The sequence below is a fragment of the Eptatretus burgeri genome, chromosome 6 (assembly GCF_056783735.1).
Source record: "Eptatretus burgeri isolate ZD-2024b chromosome 6, Ebu_testis_v1, whole genome shotgun sequence".
NCBI lineage: Eukaryota > Metazoa > Chordata > Myxini > Myxiniformes > Myxinidae > Eptatretus > Eptatretus burgeri.
Genome location: NC_140966.1, coordinates 54,969,588 through 54,991,934, shown reverse-complemented (window position 1 = coordinate 54,991,934; position 22,347 = coordinate 54,969,588). Strand labels below are relative to the sequence as shown.

Here is a 22,347-nt window from a genome sequence, read left to right as displayed (position 1 = left end):
TCATGCTCACAGACAATAATGCAAACTGACAAACAGACAGAGGTGAAAAATAACCTCTGCCCACCTTTGGTAACTAGTCTTGCTTGCGATGGATGAAATGGATGAAATCAATAAAACGTTGATCGAGGTGGGAGTTAACGTCCATGGGAGCAAACATTAACAGCATGAATACACAGCTGTATATTCCATCATTGAGTGTTTTAAGCCGGCTGTGCAATTAATATTGAATTTGGACCATACTGTATCAGACTCGGTGGGTGTAATGGTTTACAGTGTCTGCTCTGAGTCTGAGAGGTCGGGGTGCGATCCCAGCCAAGTCATATCAAAGACTGCTACATTCTGCTTTCTTGATTGACACAGCATTTAAAACGATAGAGCATGGACAACCATTGCTCGGAAGGCAATGGCAAACCATCCTGTATAACCCTTGCCAAAAAACTGCTTAATCAGCACTGATGCTCTCGAAAGAGTATGGAACATCAAAATCAAATGAGTATTTGTTTTCCAAAAGTTTCTTATCTTTCTGGCAAAAACTTTTACAGCTATGAAATGTTTCATTTATAGCTACATGTTTCAAATGATATTAATTTAAACACATTTATTCCGAAAATGACACTTATTGATTGATATCTGGTTATTTCCATCCTCAAACACCCATTCCCTTCTTCATATTCACATGTGTGCAATCGTCGTACAAACACGCAAACACACTTCTCTGCCAGTGTCACATAAAATAATAAAAATGATTTTTTTAAAAGATATTACACTCATTTTACTTACATGCTCAAATTAATGTTGGTGTGATGGTTTCAGCAGATTGCAGTGTTTTGTGTCTTCAACCTTCTTCGATGGGTTCACGATATTTTCCTTTGTTAACGGGAGAAAGTGATAACTCACGCTTCACCTTTTCTTTTTTCCTTTAAACATTATGTCAGCCTGGAGTTGGCTTAGCGGTTGGGGTGGTGGCTTGGGATCCGAGTTGGATCCAAGGGTCCTGAGTTTGAGTTCATTGACCACTGAATTAACACCAAGGGGTTGACTCAGCCTGTCATCCTTTCGAGGTTGGCGAAATGAGCACCAGTATACTGGTAACAGTGGCACTGCATCAGCAGCATAGCTGCGCCCCTAACCAATGATGCAACCAGCAGCCAAAAAGGCAGCGCACGATGGGAAAATTATGTCGTCAAATATTCTTGCAGAGACATTGGAAAAGAAAGATGCACATTGGAATTATGAGGCAAAGACAGATATTCAAGATATTACAAGTTATGAAGTATATATAACACAAGGGGGGTGTGCTTACACATTGTGTAAGCATACAAACTGTGCTTCCCCATTGCCTTGGGTCGCTCACCTGCATTTGATTTTTCACTTATTTATTTTCTTTTCTCTTTTTTTTCATTTATGGATGCTTTCCGACAGTTCTGTGGTTTTTCCTGGTGTATCAGCTTCGATGTCAGTCGGCAGGCAAAATTACCATGCTTCCCCATTGTTTTGGGCCACTCACCTGCATTTATTTTTTTCATTTATTTTTATTTTCATTTATGGATGTTTTCCAACGGTTCTGTGATTTTTCCCAGCGTCCCGGCTTCAATGTCCATCGGCATGCAAAATTTCAGCTTTCTATGTGACCCAGAATGTACCGATCTTTAATATCAGTCAGTGAGTCAGTGGTGAGAATGAGATTTTTAGTTGAAAATAAGTTGAATGTATGGATGTTTGTGTGTCCATATATATATATATATATATATATATATATATATATATATATATATATATATATATATATATATATATATATATATATATATATATGTACATGTACATGTATAAACACACACTGATGAGCCAAAACATAATGATCATTGACAGGTGAAGTGAATAACATTGATTATATTTTTTTTATAATGGCACCTGTCAAGGGGTGGGATATATTACGCAGCAAGTGAACAGTCAGTTCTTGAAGTTGATGTGTTGGATGCAGGAGAAATGGGCAGGAGTAAAGACCTGAGCGACTTTGTCAAGGGCCAAATTGTTATTGCCAGACGACTGGGACAGAGCATCTCTGAAATGGCAAGGCTTGTGGGATGCTCCCGGTCAGCAGTGCTGAGTACCTACCGACAGTGGTCCGAGGAGGGACAAACCGGTGACAGGGTGTTGGGCGCCCAAGGCTCATCGATGCGTGAGGGCAATGAAGGCTCTCCCGTCTGGTCCGAACCGACAGAAGGTCTACTGTAGCACAAGTCACAGAAAATTTTAATGGTAGTCACGGGAGGAATGTGTCAATCCACAGTACATCACACCCTGCTGTGTATGGGGCTGCGTAGCCGCAGACCGGTCAGAGTGCCCATGATGACCCCTATCCACTATCGAAAGTGCCTACAATGGGCATGCGAGCGTCGGTACTGGACCTTGGAGCAGTGGAAGAAGGTCGCCTGCTCTGATGAATCCCGTCTTCTTTTACATCACGTGGATGGCCGTGTACGTGTGCGCCGTTTACCTGGGGAAGTGATGGCACCGGGATGCACCGTGGGAAGATGACAGGCCGGTGGAGGGAGTGTGATGCTCTGGGCAATGTTCTGCTGGGAAACCCTGGGTCCGGCCATTCATGTGGACATCAATTTGACACGTCACCTACCTATACATCGTTGCAGACCAGGTACACCGCTTCTTGGCAATGGTATTCCCTGATGGCAGTGGCCTCTTTCAGCAGGATAATGCGCCCTGCCACACTGCACACATTGTTCCGGAATGGTTTGAGGAACATGATGAAGTGTTCACGGTGTTGCCCTGTCCTCCAAATTCTCCAGATCTCAATCCGATTTAGCATCTGTGGATGTGCTGGATGGACAAGTCCGATTCACGGCGGCTCCACTTCGCAACTTACAGGACTTGAAGGAACTGCTGCGAATGTTTTGATGCCAGATACCACAGGACAACTTCAGGGGTCTTGTCGAGTCCATGCCTCGGCGGGTCGGCGCTTTTTTGGCGGCACACGGAGGACCAACAGCGCATTAGGCAGGGAGTCATTATGTTTTGGCTCATCAGTGTATATATATATATATATATATATATATATATATATATATATATATATATATATATATATATATATATATATATATATATATATATATACATATATATATATATATATATATATATATATATATATATATATATATATATATATATATATATATATATATATATATATATATATACAGTAGACTAGGCGTAAGTCATCACCATCGGGACCGTGAAAAAAGTGATGACTTAGAAATGTGATGACTTACGCGTATGCGAACATTTATGATGACTGTGGGGTGAAGGATGAAGTCACACGTGGCCTGGACACGTATGTGTGAGAGCCGGCTATTGTACCAAAAGGAAAACACAATCCTCGGGGCATAGGTGGGGGTGAGTTGGTGAGTTGGAAAGTGATCAAGCAAAGATGGAATTCATGAATCAGTTTATCAAAAGTAAAGATAATGAACAACTCTGTAAGACAACTCGTATACCATCGGTGATGGTATGGTGACAAATTACATGACACACAGTCATCGTGGTGATGATTACCACTCAATGCCTATGTGTAAGTGAGTGCGGTAATGTACAAAACAAGCCAAGATAAAACCATGATCGGACTTCAACACTAAGCTCGATCGATCCTTTACTTCTTCGCGAAGTAATCCGTTATGTTTGACTGCCTCAAACTCTTGGGCATCTGGTGCATGAGAAAGGATTCAAACCGGTCATTGTATTCCATGATGTTGGCTGGGCAATCCTCCACCGAAAGACAGTATCGGCCGAATATTTGGCCGAATCAGCCGAAACCGAATATTTGGCTGAGCCGACATTTGCCGAAACCAGATGATGAGCGCGTCATCGACATCTTCAAAGGACACACATTTCACACTTCCCACCGGCCTCACGATCTTCTCCACTTGTCCAAATATCTTGCCCTTATTCTTCAAGATATCGTTCAATGTCTGCCGTTTGATGTCCAACTTCTCAGCTATGTCTGTTTTCTTCATCAGTGGATTTGCCTCGCAAAACTGGATAATGTCGTATTTTTCTTGGTAGGTTTTAGTTGTAAGCTTACGCTTTGTCGCCATTGTCCTGCCTGCAGTGCGATCAACGTGTGTACGCAGTTATAAATAGCCTATCACAGGCGGTGTACACCAATGAGCGAGCATCACGATTCCATGAAATCGGGCTTCTCATGAGGCAGCAGTTCCATGTGACAAGTTAGGAGTGGTAATTTACTTGAGTTTCCATTACGTGGGAATGGACAACATCTGACAACTTAGACGAAGTGACGACTTAGAGATGATGACTTACAGAGGGATGACCCTTTATTCAAAGGGATTTAACATGAGATAAATTCGGGACTTTTTGACGCTGCCGACTTAGGCGAAGTGACGAGTTACACGCTGCCGACTTACACCTAGTCAACTGTATATATGTACATACATATATATATATATATATATATATATATATATATATATCTATATATATATATTATAGCCTGGTGTTGGCGTAGTGGTTAGGGCAGTGGCTTGGGATCCAAAAGGTCCTGAGTTCAAGCCCCGTTGGGCCACTGAATTAATACACCAGGGGGTTGACTCAGCCTGTCATCCTTCCGAGGTCGGCGAAGTGAGTACCAGCGTACTGGGCCGGTGTATACCCCAGTTAAAATAGGTGTTCCATATCCCTGTGTTGTAAGAGGCGACCAGGGTTGCGTCAGGAAGGGCATCCGGCGTAAAACATGTGCCAAATCACTATGCGGATCATACGGATGATCCGCTGTGGCGACCCCGAACGGGAGCAGCCGAAAGAAGAAGAAGATATAAATATATATATATATATATATATATATATATATATATATATACAAACATACATACATACATACTTGCAAATACAAATCGCTTCGCTGATGGGTCAATAAGGTGGAGAGAGAGAGAGAGAGAGAGAGAGAGAGAGAGAGAGAGAGAGAGAGAGAGAGAGAGAGAGAGAGAGAGAGAGAGAGAGAGAGAGAGAGAGAGAGAGAGAGAGAGAGAGAGAGAGAGAGAGAGAGAGAGAGAGAGAGAGAGAGAGAGAGAGAGAGAGATATAAAATGACCATTTTTACAGCCATTTTTCCCAGCTGTGCAGGGGTGAGGCTTTTTCTTGAGGCAATGTTTTTTTTATGGCCGGATGCCCTTCCTGACGCCAACCCTGGTCACCTCTTACGGCACACAGGGATATGGTATGCCTATTCTAACCGGGGCATACACCGGGACCAGTACACTGGTACTCATTTCACCGACCTCGGAAGGATGACAGGCTGAGTCAACCCCCTGGTGTTAATTCAGCAGCCAACGGGGATTGAACTCAGGACCCTGGGATCCCAAGCCGCCACCCTAACCACTAAGCCAACACCAGGCTTAGAGAGAGAATATGTATATATTTGTACATATTTTTATGTATATATAGTATCCCTGTGTCGTAAGAGGCGACCAGGGTTGCGTCAGGAAGGGCATCCGGTGTAAAACATGTGCCAAATCACTATGCGGATCATACGGATGATCCGCTGTGGCGACCCTTAACGGGAGCAGGCGAAAGAAGAAGAAGATTTTTATGTGTTTATATATATATATATATATATATATATATATATATATATATATATATATATATATATATATATATATATATATATATATATATATATATATATGTAGTATATCTATTGTTTCGGCCACGGGTACCGAGACAGCAGCTTGTCACTCAGTCCCGGGTTGTCCTCGGTGGAGCTGGACCTGGGGCCACCGCTCACAATTAACGTTGTGGTACAGTGGGTTGTTTTAAAACCATGAATGCCACCCAGTCAACCACGAGTTCCAGTGTCCACCGTCTAATAACTGGAGGTCACATAGTTACCTGAACGGATAGCGTGCCCTTGGTAAAGCACCAATGTTATCTCGATTACATTTTAATTCGGGCGACCGAGCGTCTTTAACCGCTGGTGCGTGACGACTATTTTTGGTCAAATCTGTGGTAATTACCTCCCAGTCTATCTCGGTTCGGACAATGCAAGACCAATTGAAGGAAAGGACAAACACGGACAGGTTGTAAATCGACAAATGATTTATTAAAAACACTGGTCAACAATTTTTTACTTTCTGAATGTTGTCTAGATTTCTACAAGTGAATTAGGGTATTCTGGCACTGCTGAATCAGGAAATGGCATCCGTTTCTCTCCATCAGGTCAGGTTTTTGTGCTAAGTTGATTTGAAAAAATCAGATCTTGTGACAAAATCAATTACATTTTTGTGGCATTATCAGCTGATTTTTGTCAACACATATCATCCTAAACATGTTTTTAAGAAAAAAAAATGTTTTGCCAACAACATTTATTGATTACATGATAGAAACATCGATTACTGTCATCTGAATGGTGGGCATTGATAAAGGTAAGTACAAGTAAATTGCATGTTGTGTCACCACTGTTCAAACTTCAGGGCTTGAACTTCCGTTTCTTCGAACTCCTGGAATGTTCAGCGGCAGGGAGGTCTCTCTTCAGATTCCAACAGTAGTCAGCCGTCATGACTGCGTCCCAGCGACCCTGATACCTGGTCTCCATCTCCTTCATGTCCTGATGGAATCTCTCCCCCTGCTCGTCACTCATTGAACCCAGGTTCTCAGGAAACCGTTCATATGTGAAAATAGGTAGTGCATCTTGATGCTCATGTTGCAGCCCAGGTTTCTGAAAGCAGTCAGCATGTTGTTGACAAGTTCTGCGTAGTTTCTGGCCTTATTGTTGCCAAGAAAGTTCTTCACTACCAAAACAAATGTCTTCCACGCTTCCAGTTCCACTCCGTTCATTGAGTTTTTGAACTCTGGATCTCTGATGAGCTGACGGATCTGAGAACCATCAAAGATGCCAGCTTTCAACTTCTCCATGGTCAATCCTGGAAAAGCCTGGCACAAGTAAGTGAAGCAGTCACCATCTTTGTCCAGAGCCTTGGTGAACTGCTTGATTAAGCCGAGCTTGATGTGCGGCGGTGGGAAGAGTATTCTGTCTCTGTCCACCAGAGGGTCGTTGATGACGTTCCTTTCTTTGCATGGCACCAATTCCTCCCACACAGGCCAGTCCTTCTTCATGTAATGCTGAGCACGGTCCCTACTATCCCACATGCACAGAAAACATGGGTACTTGGTGAAGCCAGACTGTTGTCCCAACAAAAAGTTCACCATCTTCAGGTCAACACAAATAAACCACTTATGCTGATCATAACCAATTTTCTCCAGCACGTACTTCACCGCTTCATACTTCTCCTTCAGTGTAGTCGAGTGAGCGATGGGTACAGAGGCAAACTGGTTGCCGTTGTGTAGCAGAACACATTTCAGTGATCGCTTGCTGCTGTCAATGAACAGTCTCCAATCTTTGCGTTCGTACTGTGGCACTCCAAGCTTGAGCAGAAGCGCATGTCATAAATTGGCGCATGTAGGTATTGTACATTCTTCAGAGTTCGTTATTTCAAGAAATACAACTTTTTTGTATCACATTATTACAAAATCTGCCCCATTAACTTTAGTTTTGATCCACGAACTTTATGCTTTGCCTCACCAATTTTTGGAAGATTTTGAGGTTTTATGACTTAAAACTGATCCCTTTTCGACATAATCACCCAGAACTATCGTACCTGAATACTTCTTGTCATTAAAATAATTATTTGCAATCAAAACAATTATTTGACATGACATTTTACCCCCACCAACTTCTTCTAAAATGCTCCACACATGCGTACATGTGAACAAAAATGTAAAAAACGACATGTGGCCATATCTCAAAAACTTGACCTGATTGAACAAAACTAATGTGAGTTTTGGATTCAGCGCATCAGATTCGTCCTAAATCAGCTTAAAAAATGCAGACAACAAATTTGTTGTTGACCAGTGTAATAGAATAAACAAGTGAAATCCTTCAATACAGCGTGTGTGGTGAAGGAAATGAGTACAATAATGTTATTGGAAGAACCACTTATCACTTTTCCACCTATATCTGCCATAATTGTAAGTAAATTTCGACTGCTAATGCATGACGAAACACTTGTTTATGGCTAATATTAAAGAGAATGATGGCATAAGAAGAACTTAGCTTTCAGCGTTCGGCGTTCGGCACGAAATGCCATGGTGGGCTGAAATGACGTCTTTCATTGTTCGTACATGAGAGGGGAGCGTATCTTGGTTTTTTCCGTCAAGCAATAAATTCAATGGTTTTCACATATATAACACATTAGTTGCACAAATTTCCATTGAAATACTCGGGTATTTCCGTCAATTGTCACCATTTCCGTCTAGGTTACGCGCTGCCATCTACCAGACGGCCGTCATTGGCTCACTTGAGGAAAGGGGGGGGGGGACACCGGGGACATTTCAAACTCGGTGCAATTGTATACAGCGCATGCGCTGTAATAAATGGAAAGAACTTTTTTATTTTCTGAAGTAAATAAAGAACGAATTTCAAAGCAAAATCAATCAAAATGCCAGGAAAGAGACAAAGACCAGATGCTAATCGGGGGGTCGACTTACAGCTAAACACAGACATGTGTACCCAACGGATCATTCAAGGGGAGGGAGAGAATCGTCTCGCTCACAAGAAAGTCGTCCGTGAAGTGAAAACGTTCTGAAATGTGTGCGTGCGTGTGACGTCCGTCGCCAGCGCCCAGCCTTGCCGTGCACCCTCTAGTGAATAGCCTTGAACACCAGTCGATGTCTAGAGGGCACCAAGATCATCTGCCACAGGTTTAGACCCTGGTGTTGTTGGTGACCGAACCGTACCTCACTTGTTGGCGGCGCTGCTCACACCCACACGCACACCACACGCTCGCTTGCCCAAGCACTGGGAAGGACGAATTGTCTCATTATTGGCGCTGGTCAGACACCCACACGTGCACCACACACTTGCTTGCCCAAGCACTAGGAAAGACGAATTGTCTCATTGTTGGCGCTAGTCAGACACCCGCTTCTTCCAAGCTCGCTTCTCAAGCTCACTTCTCGTTGACTTCTCCTTCCCTGGCTTTTTTCATCCCGCTTTCTTTCGCCCCGCTATCTTTTGCCTCCGCTTTCCCTCTCATTTCCTCTCTCCCGCTTTTCTCCTCAGAACGTACCTCTCGTTCGTTTTATATCTCTGGGCCATCTTCGCGGGTGCAGTCCGCCCAAAGCCCACCCCGCCCCACTTGCGCACGGTTACCATGACGACCCCTGCACTCTCAAAAAAGGCGCGCATTGGAGCTCGCGAAAGATTGTTGCTGAGGAAGATTGGGGGCGGGCTTCAGTGCTTGTGAGAGAAATGTGTGTAAACGTGTCTGTCGTAAAGAAAAATGCTTCCCATAAGAGAGGGGATCTACCATTTACCCTTTTCAACGCATCACATTTAAGATCCAATTAGGCATGGGGATGGGGCTAATCTGAACATGCATTAAAGGAAATAACTGTCTGAGGACCTGGATGTGTGGATGCATTCATCAGACCAGATTCTGAAATCCATAACAATATATATATATATATATATATATATATATATATATATATATATATATATATATATATATATATACATATACATACATATACATACATACATACATACATATATATGTGGATATGAATATATTTATATAGTATACATGTATGGATATGTATATGTAGTGTATATATAGTATATATATATGTATATTTATGTATATGAATGTGTATGTATATGTATATGTATATATATGTATATATATATATATATATATATATATATATATATATATATATATATATATATATATATATATATATATATATATATATATATATATATATATATATATATATATATATATATATATTATAGCCTGGTGTTGGCGCAGTGGTTAGGGCAGCGGCTTGGGATCCAAGAGGTCCTGAGTTCAAGCCCCATTGAGCCACTGAATTAATACACCAGGGGGTTGACTCAGCCTGTCATCCTTCCGAGGTCGGCGAAATGAGTACCAGTATACTGGGCCGGTGTATACCCCGGTTAAAAAAAATAGGTGTACCATATCCCTGTGTCGTAAGAGGCGACCAGGGTTGCGTCAGGAAGGGCATCCGGCGTAAAACATGTGCCAAATCAGTTTGCGGATCATACGGATGATCCGCTGTGGCGACCCCTAACGGGAGCAGCCGAAAGAAGAAGATATATATATATTATATGTATATATTTATATATTTATTTATATATATGTATATATTTATATATATATATATATATATATATATATATATGTATATGGTTTTTTTATTACACACACACACACACACACACACACACACACACACACACACACACACACACACACACACACGTACATGTGTGTGGAGAGAAATAGAGAGAATTTATTTTACTCCAACTGTTTTCAAATGCCAATCAGTACAGTCATTTGTGTACATATAAATGCACACAAAGGACGACTTATTAATTCCATGGAGAGATTAAGGAGATCCTTATTATTGTGGGCAACTTCATGTAAGACTAATTGCTTCTACTATGGATGGACTTTCCCATTCTAAACCGAGTCTCCATTGAGGTCATGGGTTGCAGATAAATGTGAGATATGTTAGAGGGAAAAGCAAAATGTGCTGGGGGATGATGAGGTCAGTGCTGAGATGGGAATGAAATGAAAAACCCACACATCCACGAGAAGAACGTGTGTTAGGATAAAATATAAAAATCACATTGCACCTTTGGGAGAACGCGCTGCTAATTAGGTGGGTTATAATGAACCTTTTCATGAAGCCATTAGAAAGAGGAACCTTCTCCTTCCAGCTAAACTTCACTAATGGCCGCTTTTCATGCCTACCAGTGCGATGTACCCAGGGAACAAGACCTGCTGGACAAAGCACTCTACAGACGTGAGACCAACATGTACAGGCATGCCAAACGTTCAAGGGGTGGAGCACAGGACCACATTGATTAGGTGTGCCCTGGGTGGCGCAGCATCACTGAGTCCCCAAAGGCAAAGGTGGACAATACAGACTGTGGCATTCAAACATCGCCACCAAGTGTCGATAATGAGAATAATAATAATAACAGCAACAATAAATTGTGAGAGAATAAATTCGGTGATCATCTTATGGCTCACTATCTCAGCTGACCAAGTTGCACAGATTATTTGGTTCTTACAATTTGTACGAAGCTTGATGGACCTGCCTGTGTGTGTGGTTTGCTGATTGCTATTTTATAACAAGATTCACTGGGCTCCTTTTGATGTTAGATCCCAACCTTAGATGTGTTGAAACTGAATCTGCATCAGAAATTATATTAATACAAAAGGAATCCACAAGTAACTTTGATGCAGGAGGAGGCCATTTGGCCCAGAGACCCTGCACTACATCGACACCACATTTATTCAATCTAACAGTTTATCAACATAAATTCACCGGGGGAGAGGGGATGTTGGGGGTGGAGGGGTGGAAGAGTAGGATTGAGAAGAATGCGGCAAGCACAGACATCACTCGGGAGTTTTATACAAATACTCGTGGGGTGTGCTTACACATTGAAAGCAATAACAAACCGTGCCTCCCCCATTGTCTCGGGTCGCTCACCTGCATTTGATTTTTCATTTATTTATTTTCATTTATTTTGTTCATTTATTTATATTTTCATTTACTGATTCTTTCCGCCGATTGTGTGATTTTTTTCCCCCCATGTACCGGCTTCGATGTCCATCAGCACACAAAATTTCAGCTTTCTACATCACCCAGAAGGTACCAATCTTTAATATCAGTCAGTGAGTCAGTCAGTGAGTGGTGAGAAAGAGCAAAAGAAAGTAAGATGTAATACTGGTGGGGTATGCTTGCAGATTGCAATGAGATATCGAGGTGCAAATATAGATTATACTGTGAATAAAGCTCTTTCTAACCACTCACTCATATCAATGTTTATACTTTCTAGGTGGACAAGAAAGCTGAAATTTGGCAAACTGATGTGTCTCAGACACAATTCCAGGAAAAATCACAAAACTGTCTGTAAATGTCTGCAAGCCAAAATAACCATTAAAAGGCAACCAGTGGAGCATCAACCCCACTCAGTGGGTCAGGTTATCAAAGACAATGGCATGTCACGTGATCTTGCACGGCATGATCACCCCCCAAGGGAGCGGGTATTTCTGGGATTTATGGCCATTTTATTAGAGAGTGAGGATGGACATTGTGTTGAGGATGTTGTTGGCAGTGATAGTCATGTATCTGCATATTGTGAGCCAGAGGTCGATATACGTCTGGGTAAGGCCTCGGGAGTCATGGATTCACTGGATCATGGGTGTGTCGCTGTCAGCACCTATGCTGGAGGACAAAAGCCTGCGTCTTTAAGTCCTTGGTCCTTCCAGTCTTGCTCTACAGATGTTAGACTTGGACTCTGACTAAAGATCTGAGATGAAGACTTAACTCCTTCAGTACCAGGTCTCTTTGGAGAATCCTTCGCCATCCCTGGTCAGACTTCATGTCCAACGAGAGGTTGCTGAGAGAGACTCAGATTAGATTTGTTACCTGTATAGTCTGTGAGCATCAGCTATAGCTGTATGGACATGTGGCTCCTTTTCCTGACGCTGATCCTGCTCACCAGATTCTCTCAGCGAGGGAACCTCATGAGTGGAGAAGGCCAACGGGCCGACCACTTGCCTCGTGGTTGCAGCAGGTTGATCGGCATCTCAAGGAGTTTGAGATGGGATGGCTAGCCGGAGGCCCCTGGAGTACTGACAGAAAGTGGACACAGCAACGCGCTGCTCTGGCGCATGCTCCCATACCATACCCAACCTGATTGGGAAAATGTCTGTGGGTTGTTAGCTCATCTGGAATTTATATTCCAGACAAGATATCGTCATCGTGCACTGTCCGTCCATCCGTCTCCTTTTTCGACTTCTTTGGCCAAACCGCTGGGCCGATCCAGCTGATATTTGGCAGCAATGCTCTTCTCCTGGCTGGTAACAGGAATTGCAAAGCTCGTTCTGGTCACATGACTTTAATTAAGTCAGCATGGCCGACTTAATAAATTTATTCAAAAATTTTCTTCTCCAGACCCACTAGTCAGAATGCTACCAAATTTGGGTTGCCACATTAGGACAGGTTCATGATGTTAAATTGTAGAGGTCATGCCAATCACCTGACTGGAAATGTGTCAAAATGGCGGACTTAGTAAATGTTTGGGGAAAATCTCGTAAATTTCTTCAAAAACCTTCCTCTCCAGACCCACCAGTCAGAATGCTACCAAATTTGGCTTACAATATTAGGCCAGGGCCCAGATAAGCTACAGGTCCAGTGGTCCTATTTTTGTTGTTTACAGACTGTGTACAGTGGTAGGAAGCTTTAAACACTTACAGCCGGATTTATGAAAGGCATGTAAGGGTTGGACACATGTAGAATCACCGATAGTGCGATGATCACCCATTAAAAGTTAGTCGCCATTCGCAAAAGAGTGATTCCCTAATGCGTGATCAAAACCTCATCACAAGCGTTGAACTAACAAATAAACTTTTACACGTCAGTGAGGGCATGTTTAAGAGTCCATATAATTTAAGCCTTGAAGCAAGCATTAGGCAAAAATGGTGGGGTTAGAATTGCAATTGTACTTTCATATACTTCCTGGCAGTTTAAGTTATCCTTAGAATCACTGTAGTTTACACTATTGTGGTTTATGTACTGCAGGAAGGATTGCCAGTAAATGAAGTGATTACAGTTCTAATTACAGTCGTCTGCAGAGAATTACTTCTTAATACTCGAGTTAAAACTATAGTTGGTTGCAGTTCTAATTACAGTAGTCTGGAGAGAAATACTCCTTAATGCGAGAGTTAAAACTATTGTTGGCTACAGTTCTAATGACAGTAGTCTGCAGAGAATGACTATAGTAAAGGCACTTATAAGAATTGCATGGCTTATAAATTGGTAGTTTACATGGAATGGTGAATATGAATGTATTAAGACTTAGGAGTGCTTGAATTAGCTCAGGAGGAAGCAGAGGAGGATAGGAATATGGCAGTTTTCCAAAACATATTGAGAATATATGAGGATAGATGCAATCCTCTGGAGAAGTATGACAATATCAAATTTGTCTGGCATTACAGACTTTCGTTGGTTGCTGATTCTAGTGCAAGATGACCTGGATCGACCTGCAATGAGGAGCAATGCGCTCAATCCCCTCAAACAATTGTTGGTGGTGCTGTGATTCTCTGCAAGTGCATAATTTCAATTGGATGTTGGAGAAAGGTGAGTGTGTAACAGGCGAATCGGATGCTTATCTCCCTCCATAAATTGCTATTTCGATGTCCGATTAGCTGTGTGCGTGCATATAATGTTTTTGTCAGCATTTAAGGGTTCGGTTTGTGTTAGCAAGATGCTCGCTAAACACTTTTCATAAATTCGGCCCTTATAGTTTATGGATGGCGTACAATGATTTACAAGGAAATCAGACACAGGCGGAGGCCATTCAGCCAATCATGCCTGCGTGACATCAACGCCACACTAATTTATCAACACAAGATTCAAAGAAGAAAACGCAAAAATTATTTATTTATTTTTATCGTGTTTTTAATTAATTTATTTTTGAAGTTTTCCATTTTTTTCTTCTTCTCAGGGGAGGGAGCATGGGCTTGGTTAAAAAAACACACATCAACCACACAACACCCCATTGACAAGACCCCCACCAACAGCACTCCGTACACATGCACACTATCACCCATCACTGTTCAAGCTACCTCAAAATCCTGCCAACATCTCTCTACCCCTCTATCTCCATAACTTCCAGGTACCTATATAATTGTAATTTTAACTTATCTACTTTCTTTCTGTTTCTGTTTCTGCTGCCACTACCTTTCCAGGGAGGCCATTCCATGCATTAGCGACTCTTTGAGTAAAAGTCCTCTGCCTTGCTACCGTCTTAACTCTCCTCTACTTTCAGGCTATGGCCCCTGATCCCATCACTGTCCACTCTGTTGAATAATCAATCTACATTTATTTTATCAATACCTTTTTTAACCTTAAACATCTCTATCACATCTCCTCACAACTGCCTCCTTTCTAGTGTATACTTCCTTTCTCGTGTATGCTTCCTTCCTTTTCTCCTTTCCTTTCACAACTCCTTTCTTCAGATTCAGCTTCTTCAGCCAAAAATAATTCACTGGTTGAATTCAGTGACCTGAAATATAAACACTCTTCAAATTTCAAGTCAATCGGATGAAAATTGAGAATTTTAGAAATCTCACCAAAGTTGTTGACCTTTGGCCTATGTTGACCTTTTTGTCAATGTTGACCTAAAAAATAATAGGCTGGTTGAATGCAATGATCTGAATTATAAATCCTCTTCAACTTTAAAGTCAATTGGATGAAAATTGAGGATTTTTGAAATCTTATTTAAGTTGTTGACCATTGGCCTTTGTTGACCTTTTGACCTCAAAACAACAGGCTTCTTGCTAATGACAAACTCCACCACGTGGTGAAGTTTTGTGAAGATCTGTTTAAAATTGTGACCTGTGGGCGATTGACAGACAAACAAACAAACAGACAGACAGAATAACAAGAAGTCATCATGCAGAGCAAGATACTTACAAAATCCATAAAACAAATTTGACCTCAAAAATAATTGGTGGTTGAATTCAATGACCAAATTTGCAACTCCTCTTCAAATTTCAAGTTAATCGGATGAAAATAGAGGATTTTAGAAATACCACCTTAGTTGTTGACCTTTGGCCTGTGTTGACCTTTTGACCTCAAAAACAATACGCTTATTCCTTATGACAAACTCTCCCATGTGGTGAAGTTTTGTGAAGATCGGTTTGAAATTGTGACCTGTAGGTGACAGACAAATAGACATACAGACAGAATAACAACATCGACTGATCAATATATTTGCAAAATCTTCGATTTTGCAAGTAACGAACAAACAGACCCAAATGCAATACCCTCTCCTTCGGAAAGGGTAAAATTTGACATGAAAATGACAATTTCAAATTATCGATTTGTTTTATATGTAGTCTTATTGCTGGAATCCAACTTTTCATTTCATTTATTTATTTACTTATCGAAACTGAAAATGAGTTTTTACAAAGACCTGAGAACAAGACTGGTTGTTGATTAAAAGTTTTGTTGAACAATGAATACTTTCTTTTGGGAAGGTCTTTTTAAAGGTCTCTCTTGTTATCCTGTTTCTTTCTCCCCCAATCTCATTGCTCCCACTTTACTGCTTTGACAATATGGCTCCACCTAAACCCAGTTCTACAGGACTTGAACAACCAAGCGTTTCCAAGCGGGAATACATCGCTAGGCGATCGAGCACATTTAAAAGCCACTAATGAGTTCAACAATTAGTGGTGTCACAAGTGTTTCTGGTATGTATGTGAGTATGTATGTATGTATGTATGTATGTATGTATGTATGTATGTATAGTTTTGTATACATGAGTTAGCTATGCTTACACATTGTAAGCAATAACGCTCATGTGCTTCATACCTAGGTAGATAATGAATAGAAGCTTTATGATTATAGGCAAACATCATCGACCTCTTGCTAGATTACAATTATAGAAATATATAAACTAACATTTTTAGCTCACCTGGTCTTAAGTCCGGTGAGCTTATGCAATCAAGCAGTCCGTAGGTGAGTCAGTCAGTCAGTCAGTCAGGAAACACCAGTCATTATCGCTTAAACAATTAGGGGAGGGGGGTTGACCCCCCCAAATCGGTATTTGCTCTCTTCTCTGAAACCACACACACAACTTCAATGAAACTTGTCAACCTTCATCACCCCTGATGTTACAAAGGTTATCAACCGCATCAAAATCTGCACTCATTAAGGGTATCTATGGAGGGGGTTTGACCCCCAAAGTAGGTATTTGCTGTCTTCTCTGAAACCACACACATGATTTCGATGAAACTTGACCACAACCTTCATCACCCATTATGTACCAAAGTTTGTTCATGGCATAAAAAAAAAGTTAAGGTGCATGGGAGTCTGCTGGGTGTTTGAGTAACTGTTGCACTTGATCCAGGTGAGAATCAGGATTTTCGATCCTATTTTTATTAAAGTATATACATTGTAACATTTATCACTGTGCTGTAACCATTGCCTCTGGTCACTCACCTGCAGTGAGCACAAGGCTGTACTTATTTTCGGATATTTTCATTTATGGACGCTTTCCGATGGTTCTTTGCTTTTTCTTGGTGTATCGGCCTCAATGTCCATTGTCACGCAAAATTTCAGCTTTCTATGTCACTCGGACGGTCCCGATCTTTAATATCAGTCAGTGAGTGGTTAGAATGAGTTTTATTTGTTACGGCCTGGGGTTCGAGGTTCACCACGAGGGGAAGCACTTGAGTTTCTCCCGAACATCCGGTCCTGAGGCTGCTGACCACAGATAACTCTGCTGTCCAACAGGCTGTTGTTCTTACACAGCCGTAGCCGCTTGACTTAGAATACTGGCCGAACAGGATTATGCTTCGATGTTTCCGCAATACCTTTCTATTGGCAAGGCAACCTAACTGGAGGCCACGCCCTCGGCGCCGCACTTGTTGATCTTCTGCTGAGCAGACCAGATAGGTGCAGCACCGGCTAACAGAGCAAATCAGGTGGGTCACAACTCTCCATTGAACTATGCTTGTACACTGTGTCAGACCAATGAAGGAAATCACAACCAAGATAGATTTGAAATGTCAACCAACATTTATTTATTTACACACACACACACACACACACACACACACACACACACACACACACACACGCACACACACACAATCATTTAAAATTGAGTACTGTATTTACAGGAAAAAAGCAAAACTCACAGGACCAGCAGGACCAGCAGCTCCCCATGAACCAAGCTGCATTCTGTGCTTTCTTCCTGCCCTCCTCCGCACTATGAACTCTTTCCTTCTCTTCTCACACTCTGTGTACCTTCCTCCTCCTCACCAGACAAGCTTTTAGGACACAGATGAGCATCAGCCCTGAGCTTTCTCCTCACAGTAAATAACTTTCTCCAGGCTCGTCTCGTGCGAGCTTCACTCTCATTGGTGTGCATCCGATGTGGGCATGTCAACAACACAGCTTGTGGAAAATGCCAGTTTCTGAGGGAGCCTTCAACACAGCCCTCACCCCTCCCCTCACCTGCAAAAGATGCAGAAAGTGCTCGCTAGCCCCTCCCTGCATGCTATAACGGCCTTTGTGCAGTACGCCACTGTACCATGCATGCGAGAAGTGCCGCACTTTATTATGTATGGGAATAGCGCTGCACCTCGTGTCACAGGCATGCATGTGAGAAGGGATAAAGTCCAATGCGGTGAAGCTAATCCGATGGGGCCAAAGGATTGTGACCACAGACGGACCGAGGAAAGACCAACCAGCTGCGGGGTTGAAGGTAAGACTGATGGGGTGAAGGAGGGGTTGTTGAATTGAGGTTTGGTGAAGGGGATTATTGGGGGATTGAGAAAGGCAGAGAGGGGATTGTTGGAACCCACTGATGGGGTGAAAGAAGGGTTGTTCAACTGAAAGATTGAAAGGAGCAGAGGGTTTGGAACGGACCAATGGAAGTTGAAAGTAGCAGAGGGGAAAATTGTTGGAACCGACTGAAAGTAGCAGAGAGGGGGGGGTGGGATTGTTGGAACATACCGATGGGGCAGGGGTGTATTTACAGAAAATAGTGCCTTTGGCAAGCACTGAAATTGCGCCCCTGTCCAAACATCTGACACCCATCTTTTAGATAACTTTACCATAATATAAGCTCAAAAATACAACCCAAGCTCAAGTTAATCTTTTAATTAACAAATTATGGCACTACGTGAAAATTACAACTGCACCTTCCTTGCTTTCACTGATGCAAATTGGTCCATGATGTGCTCAGAGTCAGTTTTTTTCAGTTTCTTCTGCTTTCTACATTCAGCAGAGCAAGATCAAAGAGTCTGCCTTGACCCATGGAGGCTCTCAAAGAGGAAAGTATTCGTTTTAACTTGCTGAATGATCTCTCACAGCTGCTGTTGGAAACTGCGATGGTTAGCATTATCTGAATAGCAATGTGAAGATCGGGGAAGACGCTCTCATCTCCATACTGAACAAAAAAATTGAGAAGCTCTTCAGGTCTAGATATTCTCATGTTGGCCCGACTTGATAGCAACATTCTGAATTCCAAAATGTCTTCATATCGCTACTGTCCATCAACATCAGAGCTGTACAATTCGCCCAAATTTTCGCACTTCTTCTTTAGGTCGTTACTGTCGGCGCCGTAACACAGTCCCTCAAACATCGAGAAGGAACCCAAACTTGGCGTCAGTGTTGTGCAAACGAGCGAACCTTTCGTCTATTTATCTGTGAAGATGGTCGAGTGTTCCCTTCATGACTCTTTCCTTTTCCTCCTTGGTGTTAACCCAGCATCTCTCGAGTTCTCATCAGCCATTCGTTTCTTTCGTCTGACGTCTTTCAACTTCAATATTCCATTCTTGACAGACCGAGTCTTCCTTCGAGTGAGTCACTGACCAACACTTCTCTTTCATCATCAAAATGAACTCGGAGGGCTTTCAAATCCAGGGCAGCATCGTGGAAGTTCATGCTAGGATCCTGCAGCCTCTTTTGAATACAGTCAATGCGAATGAGTACTTTGTTCCAAAATCCAAGCAAAGTCAGAAAATCGTAACTCAACATGTGGATAGACAGCTGCTTTGCTCACAACTTGTTTCACTGGTCTCGTTTTCATTGTCTATCATGTCCTGGAGAACTTGAAGTATCTCCTCAAGGTACTTGTTGATGGGCTTCACTGCTTCTCTCCTTGCACTCCACCAGGTTTCGGACTCCGACTTATCAACCAGAGGCACATCGTTTTTGAGTTTGTCCCAGCGCTGTGTTGAACGGGAGAAGAACACAAAGAGAGTTTTGATTGTTCCAAAAAACGTGACCATCATTGTATCCTGCTTGGTTGTGTGTACACCCACCAAGTTGAGCGAGTGATTGTCGCAATTTACAAACACTGCCAGGTTGTTTTTCTCACTTATTTTTTGATGAACACCACTTCTGTATCCAGCCATTACAGCAGCGTTGTCATAGCACTGTGACCGACAATCTTGTAGCTCCATTTCGTCCTTCTCCAGCTGTTTCAAGATGCCTTCAACCAAGCCCTCAGCATCCTTCTGGCTTATCTGGATAAAGCCAAGGAAGGACTCTCCCACATGGACTGTTTTCCTCTCAAAATCAACTTCCACGTACCTCACTACTTCTGACATCTACTCACGGTATGCCTGATCCTGAGTGGAGTCAAACATGAGACCATAGTACTTGGCTTTACGAATGCTTCTCAGTAATCTCTGGCGAACAGTGGATGCCATCATGTGGATGAATTCCTTCTGGACACCCGGTGAAAGATAAGACGTGGACCCAGGATGACTTTCCACGTGGACCGAGTGAGGTGTTCTTTCATGACAGGGTCAAAGATGGCCAGTAGTTTCAGTAAGCCAAGGAAATTTCCCACATTGGAGTCATCGTCTTGCTGAAGTGACTCACTGTGTCCCTGCAAAGCCAGGTTCTGAGTCACAAGGAATTTTATGCAGTGAAGGATTCTCGTCAAGATATCATGCCACTTCTGCTTTTCCTTCGCAATCTGTGACTGAAGTTCCGCATCAATAACTCCTCTGTTTTCAGCTAAATTTCTTTCCATTCTTTCCACTATGTGAAGCACTCCCGATGATTCTTGGCATTTTCATGAACACGAATCCTTTCAGGTGCTTTCCACTGGTTGAATCCAATTTCCTGCTTCAATGAGGATTGATGATCTGACCGAGAATCAAAAAGACAACAGATACAAAATGCAGACTTTTTAGAAGGGGAGTAGACCAGCCATGAGTGGGTCACTTCCTCACCATGACCACAGCCCAATTTCAGGCCCAGAAGAGAAGCAGGATTCGGGTCACAGCACATCGCTTTCAGGTCATTACCCCACCCTTCGCCCGGGGCTTATAAAAGGCAGAGCGCAGAGACGTTCGCTCCCTCTTCCCTGATCTTCGTTGGCTGCTCTTCGTTGCCTCATTTTCATTGCCCCCCCCCCCTTCGCTGGCTCTTCGCTCGCTCTGGGTGTACGATTATGAGAACGTGCTTCTTCCTGAGGGCCTGGGCCGGGGAGACTGCTGAGACTCTCGGCCGGGCTGATAATGTTTGCCACCCCTGTGCAGCCAGACGGACCAGTGTGGAGTGTACGTTGCCACTAGCCCTGGCAAAGTGACTAAGCCAGAGATAATGCGCCACATCTCGAGTTGGGAATGCTCAGGCGGAGCATCCCATGGAGGTTCATGCGACACAAACAAACCTATACATGGCTAGGTTAAGGATCTTTCACCTCACGCATCTTCTTCTTATTCTTCTTCTTCTTCTCTCTCTCTCTCTCTCTCTCTCTCTCTCTCTCTCTCTCTCTCTCTCTCTCTCTCTCTCTCTCTCTCTCTCTCTCTCTCTCTCTCTCTCTCTCTCTCTCTCTCTCTCTCTTTCTTTCTCTCTCTCTCTCTCTCTCTCTCTCTCTCTCTCTCTCTCTCTCTCTCTCTCTCTCTCTCTCTCTCTCTCTCTCTCTCTCTCTCTCTCTCTCTCTCTCTCTCTCTCCACCCCTCTATCCCTCTATCCCGTGGACACACAAAAGAGCATCATTACTGACTCGCAATCCCATTTTCCTCTGGCACGACACGGCACCCCCAATATTGCACTATACCACACCACTCACTCCCACACCTTCGACACCACCAGTATTCCTCCCTCATACCTCTCCTTAAGCATACTGGGTTGCGATGGTCCGTCAATCGCACCAGGTATTTGGAGGCCGTTTATCCTCATCTGCTTTCTCGCTCTCTCTGGGCTTTATCTCATCTTCCGTGTGTGTGTGTGTGTGTGTGTGTGTGTGTATGTGTGTGTGTGTGTGTGTGTGTGTGTGTGTGTGTGTGTGTGTGTGTGTGTGTGTGTGTGTGTGGGTGTGTGTGTGTGTGTGTGTGTGTGTTGGCGCCTGTCCTAACCTGAGTTAAGATTGTAGAAGTTATAATGAGATAAGTCTGCTTTTGTAAGATTGCTTGCCTTTTGCCGTACCCCACAAGTTCCTTGCTATCCCCTGCTATACATACGAATACACCCAATTCACTGTGCTACATACCTTTCCTCACCATTGTGAATAAATGCTTGTGTGGAAATGTTTCCAGCTCGTTTTTGTCTATTCCTTCATTGGTCCAGCATGGTTCGTACTCCAGTCTAGCCAGGGTGTTATCCCCCATTGATCTGTTTTCTAGCCGGTACGTTCTTAGCAGTTACGCTCGGCTGCATCTGATCTGCC

At 42.8% G+C, this 22,347-nt stretch overlaps 1 long non-coding RNA gene across 1 annotated transcript in view; it reads left to right on the top strand.

Moving 5' to 3' along the window:
- LOC147024822 (uncharacterized) overlaps nt 1-22,347 on the top strand; it is a 134,787-nt gene that overhangs the window by 58,702 nt on the left and 53,738 nt on the right. Inside the window, exon 2 of the long non-coding RNA XR_015058838.1 lies at nt 14,141-14,282. This is a non-coding gene — a long non-coding RNA (uncharacterized LOC147024822). The remainder of the gene's footprint in view (nt 1-14,140; nt 14,283-22,347) is intronic.